An 18,959-nucleotide genomic window follows, 5' to 3' on the forward strand; every position below is an offset into this window, starting at 1 on the left:
AAAGACTTAATATATATATATATATATATATATATATATATATATTTCATACACTTTCTTAGTTGATAGTAAGCAAGTACAAGCTTAGAGGACTGACATTCTTGAGGTGACTGTTAGTTCCCAGAGTTCCCTTGCCACATAGCTCTTGTACAGACCCTGTTCCAACATGACAACTTCTTCAAAATCTGCAGGACAACCTCTCACTCCAGTCTAAGTCAAGGTCATAAGGCAGTCACATGATCAGCTCTCTCCTGCCTTTCCCATTGAATGTAATGTAATCATTTCCTTGATTTGAGGCTAGAAGCAGATCCCTTTTTCTGAGTACACGCTATTCTAATTATGCAAGGTTGCGACTAATGTGGGGGAGGGGTGTTATTGTAGAATCATGCTTACTACAAATATGGACAAAAAGAAGCTCTTAAAGCTTTTGGAGTGAAATAGATTCATACAAATGATCGGGGAGTGGAATGTTTCAGACTTCTCAACAGCTAAGTTGAGGGCTAGCAGATAATGAAATGGTATTATCAAAATTTTGAAAGGAAAGGATTTCTTACCTACAATTTTATACCCATCCAAATAAGCTACCAAGGTGTGAAAGTGGAGCACAGACATCTTTGGAAAAGAAATCTTTGGTCTCAAATATTTAACCACGCACACTCTGTTTCACAGAATGTGACTGGAGATTACTTGTATAAATCAGAGAAGCAGCTAATAAAAAAAATGATGGCATCTCATCCAAGAAACAGGAAAAAGGGGGAATCTCCACATAAGGGTGAAGAGGGGAACTCATCAAGATGAAATTGTTGGATGCTGATGTGAGCGGATGTGATGAGAGAAGATTTAGACAACTATCTGGAAGCTTTTAGTTGGATGTAAAAACTCAACCAACTCAACACAAATATTAAACAAGCAGTGGAACAGACAATTATTAACTCCAGATATCACAGAAACATATTCATGAATGAAAATTGGGATGAGGTAGAGAGATGGTTCAGTAGTTAAGAGCACTTATTGATATTCCAGAGGATCTGAGTTCAGTTCCCAGCATCCACACTGGATAGCTCAGAACCACTTATAAATCCAGCTCCAGAGGATCTGACCCTCTCCTGACCTTCATGGGCACTACACACACACACACACACACACACACACACACACACACACGCACGCACGCACACACACACAGCCTATATTCACACTAAAATAAATAAAAATAAACCTTTAAAAGAATGGAAATGGAACCATGGTTCACTACATGGCTCAGTTCTGAGTGACTATAGGTTGATTACATTGTAAATATTGAATATCAGTCTAACTGGAGTGGCAAAAAAAATTACAGGATTTTGAAAGAATGGTGTTATAGGTTGAATTGTATCTCCCTAGAAGATGTTGAAATCTTATTCTCCAATGTTTATGAAAGTGACTCTTTGGAAATGGGTTCTTTACAGGTGATAAAGCTTTATATGTGTATTGGTTAGGGAGAAGAAAGAGTTAGTAGTTCATTTTTTTTAGTGGGAGGCTAACAGATAATTTCTATAAATCAAGAATCAAAAAGTATCAGTATAAGCATGATATTTAGAGCTGCTGAGACAAATACCAAAATGTCATCCAAAAGAGCTAAAGGCTATTGCTTTAGGGATAGGCTAATGAGGTAGGAAGAAGGAGGCCTGGGAGAGGTTAATGTTTATTTTAGGAAAAGTCTTTGAACCAGATAACTATTTATATCATGTGCACAGATTGATAAAAATAAAAGCTAAAAATTCCAATATATCAGCAATAATTAACTAGAAATTATAGAGGAAAAAGAAGGCCCATGCGCAAGGGCAATAAAACCTGCAGAGCTTGAATAGGACATGTGCCAGGTCTTTATGGAGAAAACAGTAACATTTTACTGAAGGACAAAGATAAATAAAAACCGGCCTCTGCCTTAAGTAGTGCATGTGGTGGAGGAAATGGCAGGGAACAATTATAGGTCAATGTGCAAGGAGTCGTTTGTTAAGGGGAAAGAGCACCTGACTCTACTTTGGAGGGTCAGAGAAGCTTCTGCAGGTGAGGTAGATTTTTGAGTGAAAAACGTGAAGGATAGGGAATTCTAGGGAGGGTGGGAAACATTCCCAGCCTGACTCAGTGGATGTGTGTTTGGAGAACAGCAAAGTGTTTGCCATGAAGGAGAAGCGTGCTCATGGTGGAGCTGGTGGGGGCCAGAGCTGGACAGAAATCAGGTTGTTAAAAAGTCTTCACACAATGGGAGTGTTTGCATCCTCCCTCCCTCCCTCCCTCCTTTCCTTCCTCCTTTCCTTCCTTCTTTACTTTTGATACAGGCTCTTATATAACCCAGGCTAACCTGGAACTCACTATGTAGTGTTTTGTGCAGTGCTAGGGATTGAACCCAGGGCTTTGTGCATGCTAGGCAAGCATCCTAGCAACTGAACCACATTTCCAGCCCACTTTATTTCATAGGTATGGGTGTTTTTGAAGGGTTTCTAAGAAGTAGCCGAGTGAGACAGAAGGTGACATTTTTCTCAAGGAAGAGCCACATGAGTGATTTATCAATATAAATTGTCAGCATGGACAGGTAGTGTCACTGGCTTGAAAAGTCTTCAGGCAGGCTCTCCCTAGAGACCCTGTCATGGTAGTCAGCATGTGCTCTAGTTACAAATACCCATAGCCTTGGTGGCTCAAAAGCTGACAGTTGTTTCTCACTGTTCAACTGGGGGCTAGGAAGTCAGAGTTCAGGGTGCTGGCAATTTTGCTGACTGGCGAGGGTTCTCTTCCTGATTTGCAGGTGGCCATCTTTGCATTGTATCCTTACATTGCAGAAAGTAGAGAAAAAGCAAGGGCACCTATCCCACAGTGAGTGTGCCACTCTCACAATCTAATTACCTCCAAAGATCCCACCTCCAAATGCCATCACTTTGGAGTTTGGGGCTTAAAATACGAATTTTGGGATGAAGGGCACACACTTTCAGTTCCTGCTCCTTGACCACCCACTTTGGAACTTAGCTATGTTACAGGGGCAGTCATGGAGTTGTTAATCCTACCTGAGGGATGCACTTCAGGGAGGAGTTCTATCCCAACACCTCCAAGAAAGGCCTAACCCAGGCTCAGATCTATGAGGGCAGAACCAGTCTACCACCCAGACCTTATACCGCCTGCTTATTAGGAGTGTGTTTAAAAACTTTGTGTTGTTTGACTTGTTCTTGTAAAGGGATAAAAGCAGAGGTCCAATAGTGGAACTTCCAGAAAGTTCCTTGAAAGGAACCTTTCCTTTCCTTTTCACTGCTGTTTCTGAATACAGGCACGGTAGCTAGAGTTCTAGCAACTTCATTGTCTCATGAGACAAACAGAGATTTCGCTTGGTGGAGGCTCCAGGGAGAAAGTGCATGATTTGCTGCGGATTTGGGGCCACATACCTGCTGTATTTTCCCTGGACTACTAATTTCTCAATTTTTATTTTAGAGAAAAACACATTTCTATCTTTGTCATTGTTAATTTTGGACTTCTCTATTACTCATATCTAAAACTAATCTTAGAAAACACAGCATTGCTACAGATAAATCTGAAGTAAAATTTGACCTATTCAATCAGAACAAGTCTGCCTACAAAGGACAAGTGTGGCCCAGGACATGTAGAAGATGTAGAATAGTGTGTACCCAGATGAACGAGGGAAGAACAGAAGCAGCCCAGGAGACTCTCAGGAACACAGGAGGAGAAAATAAAATTCAGGTCAGGCCTGAACAGTCTTTGCACCTAAACCAAACTCGACATTTCCTCAGTCCTAAGAAAAAAAATTCACTAGAACCTTGCAGGTAGCACAGAAATTCTGCTTTAGAACAGGCTATGGAATACAGGTGATAAGGAGTAGAAGGGGGTGCTAACTGGGGGAAAAGGAGTCAGTGGGAGCCAGTAGGGAACGTGAAGGGGGGCAGTGAGGTAGATGGATGAATGAGAACAAAGTGTCACAACACGTGTATGAAGACACCACGATGAAACCCAGTACTCCGTATGAAGACACCACGATGAAACCTAGTACTCCGTATGAAGACACCACGATGAAACCCAGTACTCCGTATGAAGACACCACGATGAAACCCAGTACTCCGTATGAAGACACCACGATGAAACCCAGTACTCCGTATGAAGACACGATGAAACCTAGTACTCCGTATGAAGACACAATGAAACCCAGTACTCCGTATGAAGACACGATGAAACCCAGTACTCCGTATGAAGACACGATGAAACCCAGTACTCTGTATGAAGACACCACGATGAAACCCAGTACTCGGTATGAAGACACCACGATGAAACCCAGTACTCGGTATGAAGACACCACGATGAAACCCAGTACTCGGTATGAAGACACCACGATGAAACCCAGTACTCGGTATGAAGACACCACGATGAAACCCAGTACTCGGTATGAAGACACCACGATGAAACCCAGTACTCGGTATGAAGACACCACGATGAAACCCAGTACTCGGTATGAAGACACCACGATGAAACCCAGTACTCGGTATGAAGACACCACGATGAAACCCAGTACTCGGTATGAAGACACCACGATGAAACCCAGTACTCGGTATGAAGACACCACGATGAAACCCAGTACTCGGTATGAAGACACCACGATGAAACCCAGTACTCGGTATGAAGACACCACGATGAAACCCAGTACTCGGTATGAAGACACCACGATGAAACCCAGTACTCGGTATGAAGACACCACGATGAAACCCAGTACTCGGTATGAAGACACCACGATGAAACCCAGTACTCGGTATGAAGACACCACGATGAAACCCAGTACTCGGTATGAAGACACCACGATGAAACCCAGTACTCGGTATGAAGACACCACGATGAAACCCAGTACTCGGTATGAAGACACCACGATGAAACCCAGTACTCGGTATGAAGACACCACGATGAAACCCAGTACTCGGTATGAAGACACCACGATGAAACCCAGTACTCGGTATGAAGACACCACGATGAAACCCAGTACTCGGTATGAAGACACCACGATGAAACCCAGTACTCGGTATGAAGACACCACGATGAAACCCAGTACTCGGTATGAAGACACCACGATGAAACCCAGTACTCGGTATGAAGACACCACGATGAAACCCAGTACTCGGTATGAAGACACCACGATGAAACCCAGTACTCGGTATGAAGACACCACGATGAAACCCAGTACTCGGTATGAAGACACCACGATGAAACCCAGTACTCGGTATGAAGACACCACGATGAAACCCAGTACTCGGTATGAAGACACCACGATGAAACCCAGTACTCGGTATGAAGACACCACGATGAAACCCAGTACTCGGTATGAAGACACCACGATGAAACCCAGTACTCGGTATGAAGACACCACGATGAAACCCAGTACTCGGTATGAAGACACCACGATGAAACCCAGTACTCGGTATGAAGACACCACGATGAAACCCAGTACTCGGTATGAAGACACCACGATGAAACCCAGTACTCGGTATGAAGACACCACGATGAAACCCAGTACTCGGTATGAAGACACCACGATGAAACCCAGTACTCGGTATGAAGACACCACGATGAAACCCAGTACTCGGTATGAAGACACCACGATGAAACCCAGTACTCGGTATGAAGACACCACGATGAAACCCAGTACTCGGTATGAAGACACCACGATGAAACCCAGTACTCGGTATGAAGACACCACGATGAAACCCAGTACTCGGTATGAAGACACCACGATGAAACCCAGTACTCGGTATGAAGACACCACGATGAAACCCAGTACTCGGTATGAAGACACCACGATGAAACCCAGTACTCGGTATGAAGACACCACGATGAAACCCAGTACTCGGTATGAAGACACCACGATGAAACCCAGTACTCGGTATGAAGACACCACGATGAAACCCAGTACTCGGTATGAAGACACCACGATGAAACCCAGTACTCGGTATGAAGACACCACGATGAAACCCAGTACTCGGTATGAAGACACCACGATGAAACCCAGTACTCGGTATGAAGACACCACGATGAAACCCAGTACTCGGTATGAAGACACCACGATGAAACCCAGTACTCGGTATGAAGACACCACGATGAAACCCAGTACTCGGTATGAAGACACCACGATGAAACCCAGTACTCGGTATGAAGACACCACGATGAAACCCAGTACTCGGTATGAAGACACCACGATGAAACCCAGTACTCGGTATGAAGACACCACGATGAAACCCAGTACTCGGTATGAAGACACCACGATGAAACCCAGTACTCGGTATGAAGACACCACGATGAAACCCAGTACTCGGTATGAAGACACCACGATGAAACCCAGTACTCCGTATGAAGACACCACGATGAAACCCAGTACTCGGTATGAAGACACCACGATGAAACCCAGTACTCGGTATGAAGACACCACGATGAAACCCAGTACTCGGTATGAAGACACCACGATGAAACCCAGTACTCCGTATGAAGACACGATGAAACCCAGTACTCCGTATGAAGACACCACGATGAAACCTCGTACTCATATATGAAGGCAGTCCTCTGTATGCTAACTTTCAAAGTTGATTTAAGAAAAGAACAGGTTAAGTTATTCACTAGTGTATTTATTTCTAAGTCCATAGGGAGGTAAGAATATTTCCACTTAAACAGTGTATGAGTCCTTTGAAACCTTAAAACTAGCAGATGCTTCTTCTTTTCATTAATAAACAATTCATAAGTCATCTTTTCTCTTGAGGAGACCAGCTCAGGGCAGGGCACATCCCTCCTTTCCATACCCCCACCCTGTGGGGGTTGTCAGTCACCAGGAAAGCTGCACAGCCCCCACCTCCAACATGTGTAAAAGAAGGGGCGGGATCTATGGTCCTTCCCTAGTTATTAACTAAGGCCATCTCTTCCCCACTGCCTATCCCACTGCTGCCATCTTGCTTCTGTCATTGCCTTGGGTTTTCTATTCTGTGGCACCAACATACAGACTTCCATATTTTGTTTGGTTATTGCCCATTTTCCAACCATACCCCTCCATAGATGAGCAGTTTTCTGAAGGGCAGGACTTCCTCTGTCTGTTTCAGTTGTTAATGTCCCTAAAAGACAGTACAAAGGTTAGCTCGTAGTAGGCCTTCCATAAAATGAATGCCAGATGTATGAACATTTCGAGTTCTGGATTTCTCCTGAATTAATATGTGGCTCCTGGGCAGACCATGTGGAGGCTGATGGTCACCCTTGTCTGAGGTTTTGGTGTGTGCCTTCCTCCTCCTTTCTTGCTCATTGTCATGAGTAGTGTATGAACAGCAAGTTGATGCTGAGCACTTTGTCCTTTTGAAGCACGCCTCCTTTTGGAATGAATCATAGCACACAGTGCGACAGTCATATTTTCCCAGCAGGTTTAAGCTTTTATTATTTTTACTTCGAATTCCAACACAATTGCACATCTTTTATTTCATTGCTTTTATACTTATGGGGCACAATGGGATTAATAATATGTGTAAAATGATGCAAAAATAAGTAGATTAATAAGACTGTCACTTATTAACTTATTAAGGCTCTAGGATGCAGATTGGAAGGACCCTACACTTTAGCTGGAGCCATTTGTTGGTGGGAGGCCAGACTGATGTGATTTTGTTTTGTAGTTTTGATTTATATCTCTGAAAGTTTATAACTTGGAAATTTATAAGTAGAGAAGTTTTGTTTGCTCTTAATTTGTAGTTTGTTGTATGTAATTGTACTTATAAATCCAGAATATTATTTCTTTTAATTTCTTCTCAGAGTATGAGTTTAAAATTCATATTTATTCATTTGTGTTGAATCATCAAGGTCTGATGATTAAAAAAAAGCTCACCGATTATTGCGAAAGTTCACTTTGTGCTTTCCTGTGCTCTGATGAATGTTAATAGGTATTTCACCTAAATAAACATCTGTGGTAGAATAAATTCAGGATCTTTGTTGTACCCTGCTTTGGTATATTCCGAATATGCATCTTCATTGGAAAAGTTCTTTTTAACCAATGTGTATTATCTTTAGCTCTTTTAGCCTAGCATTTCTTAACCCTGTTTGACAATAAAATCCTTTCCTAGAGAATACAATATTTTTATGGAAATGCTGAGATATATATTTATTGGTAGACCACGGACATTTCTTGAGCCAAGGTTTGGTCCACATTCATAGCTCTCTTGACAGAATGCTTTGTAAAGCTCATTTCATCCTGGTGTGCAGCTCCTTAAAGCAGTGCGGTCCTGGAAGACAACATCTGCTTGACTTTATAGAAAGGGTCCTCATTCTGTCTAGTTCAGGGATACTGAACACCTTTTCCCAGCAGGTAATGCAGTGTCTCAGTAATTATTGCATTTTGTGGAAGAGAAACATGAAAAAATTCCAGCAGCTACAGGAAGGCTTGGAACACTTGTTTTAGTTTTTGAGTAGGCTCATCTTGGCTTGTGCAAGACAATATGAGTAAGAGATTATTCACAGTGTGGGTGTGGCAGCTTGGGATGGCAATGATGGAGGCTCCAGCTTCACATATTCTTTAGTTGACGCCCATCTTATACATCCAAATGAGAAAGTTGCTTCAGAGTCTTTTCTGAGAGTTCAATCTGAGAGACCCCCATGGTTGAGGCTTTCCCTAAATATTAGTCACTTTGTAACATTCCAGGATATGTTTGGAGGGGGAGGGAGGGCTTGGAGTGGTTGAGTTATTGAGCATTAACAAAATTCTGGGGTGTAACTCTGTGGGAATGATGACCATTTACAGCTTCACCCTAGGTGATTAGCTAGGAATAATCATGAGCCAGGTCAAAGTTTGAAACTGTCTCTAGCTATGGTGGGGAATGGCAGGAAGTCATGTGACTGTATGTCGTGCTGTGAAGGCCTTTTATTGCATTGTCCCTAATGCTTTCAGAGAGCCCTCCAAATCCAGGGAAGTGATAGGTGTCAATCTTCCTAGCACAGCTACTGCCAGGTAGTAACAGAATAGCACAGCATCTTTTCTAAATGTGTATTTTTTTTTTATTGAGCTTTTAAAATTTCATATAATATTTCCCATTCACATCCAGACCCCCCATCTCCCTCCCGCTTCTGAACCCTTTTTAAAAAAGTTCAATTTCTGGTTTTTGAGTCCACTGATATAGTGGATGAATCCAGATAAATGACCCTTGCATATATTTAATTCCATGGAGACTATTTTTGGAAATCCATTGATAATTTTCTGTCCTTGGCATGTTTCATTGGCATAAACATCTTAGACATGGCTTTTGAGGAATGTGGTCCATTTCTTTCTCAAGAGGTTTTTGTGCTGCTTACCAAACCTTACATTTGTAAACCCACCTTCGTTAGTCAGGACCTTTGGTGGCCACTGATAGCAACTGAGTTCAGCTAGTCTTTCTTAGCTAATAAAGTTAGAGCTGAACTCAGCCACTCCATCTAAGCATCTCCTCTTCAGTCTCCCCTATCTTAATTCAAGTTTTTTTTGTAGAAGTTAGCACTGTTTAGCAGTATAACATGTATCTATTTAGTGTTTGTTTATTGTAGACCACTAAATGTAAGCTCTATGAGGGTGGGGTCTTTTTCTTATCATCAAATGCCAAGAATCTACAAATAGTCAAGAAGTACAAGAATTCAGTAGTTACCAATTGAGGAGCTGGAGAGATGGCTCAGTGGTTAAGAGCACTGGCTGCTATTGCAGAGGACCCAGGTTCAATTCTCAGTGCTTACAAGGCAGCTAAAACCCATCTATAACTCATAACTCCAATTCCAGGGGATCTGACACCTTCTTCTGACTGTCATGAGCATTGCATGACATGGATGCACTTATAATGCAGACAATACACACATACTGCTAAAATAAAAATAATAAATAAAATATTAAAAAATAACCACCAGTTGAATGAATATAAGAAGGAATGGATAGGTGAAGGAACTCAAATGACATCATCATTTATCTCCAAGTATTTTTCACTCTACTTTTCTCTGTATCTTATTCATTCACAACATTTTATTTGTACTTTCAGTCTCTGGACTACCTTTTCTCTTGTGTAGGCAAGATTGCTTCCAGCAGAAAAATCACCTTGTTCAGTAGAACCAGCCTCTGCTCACTGACCAGCACAGGTCATCCTAAGCATGGCCAAGAGGACTGACTGGCATTAGCAAACCACTGAGTCTGAAGAGGATCCAGGCTAAGAAAACCTAATAAGACATTTCAACTAAGATACTGCATTATTAGTTGCTTTCATCTGCATGGTATCAACTAATCCTCACAAAACTTTATGAGGAAAATAGAAGAGATATTGTCATTCTCATTGTATGGATGAGAAAGGCAAAGTCAGCTTCAAACAGTTTGGAAGTAATGGAGCTCCCTCTATACCTCAAGTTTTCTTAGGTATCACCTAGTTTTCTTTCTACAGCATCAAATCACCTGATAGGATAAATCTGTGGAAGAAAATGACAGTGGCTTATCTTTGCAGAAGGGGTTTAAAAATAGTAGGATGTAAAGGGTTTCACCCCCATGCACATGCACACACAGGAAAGGCTTTTACTTCTATGGCTGGTGACTTGACTTCTTTCACTTATCTCTCAGTGGCACCAACTGTTTAGACATAAATAGTAATAACTAAATGGTTTTGATGAACATGTGGAAACTGAGGACTCAATATAGTTTGGAGAGGAGATGGCAAAAACAGTACATCCCCTGTGCCTGATGACGTGAATTTGGAAAGTAAATTAATAACATTATATTTAAACAATTCATAATCCCTTCTGGGGATCCACACCAAAGTATGGAGGTTTATCATCCTGCCAGTGCTGTACTTGTGAATATAGCCCCATGGTTCTGAGATGAGAGGAGCCTCAAGGAGCATCTGGTCCTACAAATCTCACTACTTACAGCCTGAGGAGCCAATCTTAGCATCTTATCTCCCACCCTTTCCAGTCCTGCTTGCTTCCAGTGACTGGGTCTCTTTCTTGCTCTCATTTTGTATCCAGTGGCAGAATACTTAGAGTTTAACAGTTTGCAGAATAATTTTGGCTGGAAATCTCGGCCCTGGTGTTTCACTTTTGAAGAAGTGGGCTGGCAAAAGGTGAAGCAACATGCTCAATATTTCATGCTGATCAGGGGCGGGATGGAGTCTTACATCCAAACTTCTGGTTTTATTTTTAACTTGGAATTGTTTCTAGTACATGGTTTCTTCCTCAGCCTTGACTGGGCTCCATCTTAGAGGATCTTTGTAATTGGGTTGAGGTGTGGCTGAAGTAGCCATGGTTGAAAACCACCAAACTACCCTACTGCCACACCACAATGTGAAGTGAAAGGCTTATTTCAGGAGAAGGTAGAAGAGGGGTCAAAGCAAGCTAGGTTATAGGAGAAAATGAGAGGATGGGAGGTGTCAGTTGCTTTTCTCACTGCTGTGACAAATACGTGAGAAAAAGCAAAGCAAGGAAGGGCTTGTTTTGGCTTACAATTCGATGGAATACAGTTCATTGTAGCTGCAGGAGTATGGGGTGCCTGGGCACACAGCATCATCTTCAGGAAGCAGAAGGCTGATGCTGGTGCTCTGCTAGTGTTACACAGTTTTTCCTGAGGAGACATGAACAAACATTTACTTACCCTAGGCAGCACAGATCAGAGAGACAATTCTACCCAAGTCTAACTTGGTGAGCCAGTGAGTTTATTGGGATTACTTACAGGAACATGGGTGATTCAATTGTATCACCCCAAAGCCCACCCCAGCATGAATAATGATTCACAAAGTTACATCCCTGGGATTCCCCAGACACAGTTTTCAAACAGTGCAGACAGCTAGATTTTCCTCTCCTGGGCTAGTGTTAACTGCTTTTATAACCTCAGGTAGGAGACTTGAGAATCTTGTAAGTTCTGGAGCCTCCTAATTTTTATTTACTTTCTGAGTGGTAAGAGCCTCTATCCTCCTCCAGGAAGGAATGCTTCCATTCAGCGAACATAACTGCAGAACAGCTGACTTCTTCCTTTTTACCTTTTTATTTAGTCCTGGACTCCAGCCTATGGGATTGTGTCATTCAGGATGGATCTTCCCTCCACAAGTAACCTATCTACAGTACCCTCACAGATACACTCAGAGGTATGTCTCCCAGGTGATTCTAAATTCAGTCAAGTAAGCAGTGTAGATTAACCATTATAGAAGGGACTATATCGGATAACTTTATAGAAGCTACCTGGGTGGTTGGGGGAAATCAATATTGGTTTTTTAATGCAGACTGTGGTGGGGACAAGGCCACTGTTAGCTGATGAAGCTTTTGTGAAGCTTAGAAAAATATCTTCTCTAGGGAGACTATAAAAGTTGCAGGTTCCCAGGTTGGTAAGAGGAGGGTCATCTTGTTGTGCATTTTAAAAAGAATCTCTTCTGCCTTGAAGGCTATAGCTCTGCACCAGTAAGCAGAAGGAAGACTGGATTTTGTCTCCCCTTGACACCTGGGATGGTTTCTTGGGCAGTGAATAACCTGACTAAGAATTATGGCAATCTTAGGTAAGGAAGTCCAAACGTCTAGACATTTGAGGTTGGGTGTCTGTCACTCAGCTGTCCTGACTTATGTTACTGCTAAATACATCTCCAGTGGTGGGTGGGGAGAAGGACACACAAATGTGTCCCCCAGTACTCTACTTCTTGTCCTAATAAGGAGAGATTGGTTGGTAAAGTAATAATTGCTGGAGTCCTTGGGAAGTTCTCTTGCCCAGGGCATAAGCTGGCCACAGAGAAGCACATTTCCTCAACCATAGAAACTGGACTACAGAAAGAAAGAAACTATGCCAATGTACAGAATGAAACTTAGAAAATAAGATGGCTTAAGTGAACTGGATGTTTGTCAAAATACAAATTCTGAAATGTTTTTTCTTGTTATAAAAGCAATCTGAGCTAATTGCAAAAAATGTAGAAAATAGAAATGAGCCAAAAGAAGAAATCAGTCACTCAAAATTTGACTACTCAGAAGTATCTGCTAGCAGTTTCTGTGTGTCCTATCAGAATCTTCTCCATGCTTATAGATACATTTCAGATGAGTTTACAAATACTGCAGATGAGCTCATATATGACTGCTTTGTAATCTGCTTCTCAATGTAACAGTAGTCTGTTAACATTTTCCGTCTAGTTAGTGATTCCCCTACCTTGTTATTTTAACAGTTGCATGATAATCGGTTAATTTGTTTAATGATACATTATAATTTAATCAACCAATTCCTATCTTGAAATTTATATTATTTTCCATTTATATATAGTGTTTGATGAATTTTGAGTGTATTATTGGGAATTGAACCTAGGGCCTTATACATTTTAGGTAAGTACTCAATCGCTGAACTACATTCTTAGCAGCTCTATTTGGTATTTATTTATTTATTTATTTATTTATTTATTTATTTATTTATTTTTGCAAATAGGGATTTATTCACTTCTGTTGCTGGGGTACAAAACAATGTATAAAAGTCACTCTCTTCCTCTTCATGGAGAAAATGTTGTGCCATCCAGGGAGTACTGCCATCCATGGCCACTCAGGCTTCAAATATAGCACAGCTGTTGCTCAGAGTCTTCTCACAATTATTTATTTATTTATTTATATTTATTTATTGTGTGGATATGTGTGATGTATGTGTCAACATGCATGTGTATATGGTACATGTGCATATGTGTGCACATGCGTGAGGCCAGAGGTTGAGGTCAAATATCTTCCCCAATCATTCTCCACCTTATATATTGAGGCAGAGTCTCTCACTTGCACTCAGAGCTTTCCAGTTTTGTTAGTCTAGCTAGCCAACTTGCTTGGGGTATCTATTTCTGCCTTTCAAGTTCTGGGATTACCGGTGAGTTGCCATGCCTGCCCAATATTTACCTGGGTGTTGGGGACCCAAACTGGTCCTCATGCTTGTGTGGCAGTGCTTTACCCACTGAATCGTCTCCCCAGTACCCCCTCTTTTGTTGTTTTGTTTTGAGACCGAGTCTTACTGAGTTGCCAGGCTGGCCTTTAACTTGTGATCTTCCTGTTTCAGTCTCCCTAGTAGCTAGGATTATAGGATTGTGCCAACAACCGATGAACCTTTTTGGAATGTTGTTTTGCCATAATTTTTAGAATTCTCCAGGGAAACAGAATTGATAACATATAGATAAATACAGAAGAGAAGATTTATTGCAGGAATTGGCACAGTGATTACAGAGGCTGAGAATCCCATGGTATGTTATGGCAAGTGGGAGAAGCAGGAAAGCTATTGTAGTTTGGTCTGAATCCCAAGGTCTGGGGACTATGAGAAAGGAAACATCGGGGCTTCTGTGTATATTCTGGAATCTGAAGAGCCGAGAGCTAGGTGCTAGGAGCTCTAGTGTTCAAGGGCCATAGCACATGGATGTTCCAGCTCTAAGGAGGCAGAATTCGCCCTTCTCCCTTTGCTGGGCCCTCAGTAGGTTGCATGGTGCCCACTCACTGGTAAAAATGGCTCTGCTTTACTCAGTTTGATGCTCACCTCTTCGGAAACACAGCCGTACTCTGAAACTTTGTTTTAATAGCTTTTTGGACATCCCTTTACCTGGTCAAATTGACACAGAATTAACTATTGTATATCTTTTTGACTATAGTGTTAGACCTCAAGGTCAAATATATCTTACAACAGAAGGAGCATACCACTTTCAGCTCTCACCAGCAGTGGATGAGAATGTGGATTCCTGGAAGTCTCGCCACTATGTGTCTGGAATCACTCCGATTTAGCAGTTCATCAAATCTCTTCTTAAAGATTTATTTTGCCTTTTATTGAACTCAGTGCCTTAAAACTAATTAACAACTGGGTGTGCTGGCAGATGTCAATAATTCCAGAATTATAGAACCTAGGCAGTAGGAATAAAAGTTCAAGGCTAGCATGGGCTACACGGAAAGACCCTGTCTTATAGAACAAAGAAAAAGTGATGATCATATCAACCTATAAAAAAGTACATGGTACTTTTTTCATGAAAATCAACACCATGAGTAATGATTCTAATTCAGTACAGTCCCCCCACCCACCAAAGTTCTAAAACTAGATTTTATTTTACCTGATGGCTAAGGAACAGTTTTCTTTTGTAAAACATTATTATAAAAATTAATATTTTATTAATTCCTTTAAGAATTTCATACAATGTGTGTTAACCATATTCACCCCCATTTCCTGCCCCTAACCCCTCCCATGCCCACCTTCACCTCCCCACAACATCAAGCTTGTCAACATTCTAGCACGGAGTGGGAAGGGTTCATGAGCCCCTAACTCCTAACTGAAGAGCTATGAATAGTTGTTTGATAGCTTCTAGGGGAGGGAGAGTCAGTTTCCTTAAGGGTGTGGCTCCTAACAAGTCTTCAACTCTTACCCTGAGATTGAGACCTTGAAAATGGGAAATCCCAAAGAGCTGAATCCATGAGTCTGTTATCAAACAGCAAGGTTTCAAAAAACTGTTCGTGTCCCCAGGCTTGAACCCATGGTACAGAGGAAGATACTGCTGAATTGGCTTTTCCTCTTCTCACCTCCAGACCAGGGACAAAGCTCATTTCAGGCTTCCCTTTTCTGCACCTGACTGCCAGGCAGCTTCCAGCTCAGTGGGAGGGATGGAGTTGGGTGGACCTGCCTTTGTAGGGGAACCAAAACAGCTAGAAGGACACTGAAGAGCTCCCTCCCTGGGAGCACTGAGAGGCATTCCACATGCTGCCAAGCGAGGAGGACGCTGGTTTCTTTTCTTAGAAACCTCTTTCTTCTTCTTTTTTGGTAATAAAGTTTAATTTTTCATCATAAAAGTAATGCATGCTCACTGAAGAATATGTGGCAAATACAGGAATATAACGTGAAGTCACCCGCAGTCCCACCTCTGAATATTGGTCACTGTCTTTCTACTCCTGTGTGTGAGAGTGCTTCATTTTACAGTTATCCCTTTTAGACAGTTGTAATCATACTAAATTATTCCATTCCCCCTTTCACATTTTCCTTGCTGTTAATTGTTTCAATTACTGTTTTTTGATGATTTAGTTTTCAGTTGTGTGAATGAGCCAACACTCACTGCCTAGTATTCTTTGATACTTTATTTCCATTTTGCACATGAGGAAACTGATGTCCACAGGAATTATGAGACTTGCCCAGTATCTCAAGACAGGTAAAAAAATCCAACAAACACTTCCATGCATCCATTATTCAGACATGAAACACTCAACAAGCATTCATAGTGCATCTTTCTTGTGCTTTGGGAGAGGCAAACCCATACTTCCTGCTCATGCACTATTTATACTTCAGTGGACAGAGTCTTGTAGGGGCTATCACACTGCGTTGGTGCTGCTACTGGAGTCCAAAGAGGGATATCTAGCCACTCTGCAATCCATGGCTTCTTCCAGGAGGCGGCAGTGTTGAGCTCAGGCTCTCAGGAAGAGTGAAATTGGACAGGGAAATGGGTGTTTGAGAGGTGTGGAGTGAGCAGCTCAGAGAAAGGTCTAGAGAGAAAAGGGAGCAGGAAGTATTTCAAGAATTGAAAATAATTGTCCATGGTGAGGAATCAGGCCTGGTTTTGTGGGAAGAGGCTAGCTTCTATTTGCAACTGAGAACTTAGACTTCACCCTAAAAGCAGTGAGGGGATTGTCAAAGTGTTTTATTTTTATTCTATTTTATTTTATTAAAATATTTTATCTATTATTTTTTAAATTTATTTGTATGAGTGTATTGCCTGTATGTGTGTAAGTGCACCCATGTTGTGCAATGCCTGCAGAAGTCATAAGAGGAAGTCAGATCCCCTGGAACTGGAGTTACAGATGGTTGTTAGCTGCCATGTGGGTGCTGGGGTTCAAACCCGGTCCTCTGCAAGATCAGTCAGTGATCTTAAGCACTGAGCCATCTCTCCAGCCCCCTACAAAATATTTTAGGCAGGAGATTTTCAAAACTATATTTGGATTTTAGAAGGAAATCCTGACCATCATGGTAGAATGGACTAGGGGACTAGATCTGTGGAAAATAGTTGGGACTGTACTCAGATAAGAAATGATGGGCCCTCTACTGGTACAGGGTAGTTAGGATGGAAGAGGAAGTATGGATGTGAGTAATTAGGAGGCCAGACAGAAAGCAGACATAATTGTGAAGCTGGTGTATAAGTCCATGTACAAAGGGGCACTGTGATGATCACTGATCTTGGGAGTCCATGAAGACAGAGACATGAATTCTGTCTTGGAGATCCTTTGTTGATTTGTTTTTAGGTGCCAGTGAGACTGAGTGGGTCCTGGGTAGAGAGAGGTAAGAGGTCCGGATGGAGATATATTAGGAGCCATCAGGGCAGAAGCGGGATGCTCAAAACCTGCAGAAAGATGGGGACTAACTAACCTGGAAGGTGCAGAGTGGCACTGCTACCTACTGCCAGTTGTGAATCCTTTACACACTGCAATCTAGATATCTGTAGAGAGACATTTATAAAGTTTAAATAATTTGAATTTTTAAGTTAAATAAATTTCTTAGAGTTTATAGGTACCCTGAGGGTCATCTCTTAGGATGTAGAGTGAAAGATGAAACTTAAAACTGAGTTCTGAAGGACTCCATATTTCATAGGAAATGGAAGAAAAGAAGTTTTCAAAGGAAATGGAAAAGAAACTACTTGAGGTGGGGAGGCAAGACAAAGAGGGCAAGGGAATCCTGGAATTCCAGCACTTGGAAGGTGGAAGCAGGAGGAGGATCAGGAGCTTGAGGCCAGACTGGACTACTTGAGACCCCTGTCCCTTTTTACCCCCTCCCCCTAAAAGCAAAACATTTCCAGGAAAGAAACATCTATGGTAAATGCTGTGAGGGATTCAGGTTACGTTCAAGGACAGATCTTCAAATAAAGCTGGGGGTCTTACAGATTGAGCATCAAGAACATCCCAGTTCTTGGGGCTGTAGAGATGGCTAGTGGTCAAGAGCACTGGCTGCTCTTGCACATGACCTGGCTTTGGTTTTCAGCACCCACGTGGTGGCTAAAAGCTGTCAGTAACTCCAGTTCTAGGGGATCTGATGCTCACTTCTGACATTTACCAGCACTGCACGACACAAGTGCACTCACACACATGCATGCAATACACTCATACACATAAAATGAAATAACATATTTAAAAAAGAACACCCCAGTTCTTTTTCCATGTTCTCTCAGCCTCTCAGGGCACAGAGCATGCTTCCATCTCAGAGTCCCTCTTTGTTTACCTCAGGCCCTTATTTTCAGCAAATGTGGTACAGGAGAAGAGGAACTTGACAGTAGTTGCTGGGCTGAGGGTGCAGGTTGGTCACTGCTTTGTTAGACAGCTTTGTCTTTCCTTCTACAGAAGGGTGAGCTGCTTTCCCTGCCCCTTGACTCTTGGCAAAGCTCCAAGGCTGTTTTGGCTGGGTGATGCAAGTGACTCTGGGCACTTGGTCTTGCCCTTTGGAGATTATGTCACTGCTCTGAGAAAATTCTCCTTGGCTGGCTCATGGTCCCATGAGGGATGTGTGAAACAGAGCCAGGCCAAGCTGACCTTCAAACTCAGGAGTGTGAAAGACATGCTTGTTGTATGCCTCTGAGATATCCACGCTTTGGTTCAGAGCAACAGAGTTGTGCAATATTTTCTCAATAATAACTTGGTGGCTTTACAAAAGCTTTCCTCTGCTCTACCTTTCCTGGCCATAGCTCAGTGTCCTACTTATTGACTTCTAGCTGAACCAGTGTACGCTGCCAGAGACTCAGCGTCCAGTACCTAATGTGAACAGGAGGGATGAAGCTGCTCCAGATGCATTTCCTGCTGCCCAAGTCCACTCCCTTTGGAGGCCAGCCAAATGCAGCCTGGCACTCAGGTATGCACCTGGTGTTTCTTACATCTGCACCCAGTGTGCCCTTCCATTCTAATTGCCTTGAGTTAGATAACTCATTTGTACATTTTTTCCCTTCCCTTCCCTTCCCTTCCCTTCCCTTCCCTTCCCTTCCCTT

The 18,959-nt window shown here is 42.2% G+C and overlaps 1 pseudogene; it reads left to right on the plus strand.

Annotated features, from left to right (window-relative positions):
- Window positions 1–4,118: 4,118 nt before the first annotated feature.
- Window positions 4,119–18,959, plus strand: part of LOC103749939 — a 73,325-nt pseudogene continuing 58,484 nt past the window's right edge.

This window comes from Nannospalax galili, unplaced genomic scaffold (assembly GCF_000622305.1).
Source record: "Nannospalax galili isolate Female #2095 unplaced genomic scaffold, S.galili_v1.0 scaffold185, whole genome shotgun sequence".
In the NCBI taxonomy this organism is placed as follows: Eukaryota; Metazoa; Chordata; class Mammalia; order Rodentia; family Spalacidae; genus Nannospalax; species Nannospalax galili.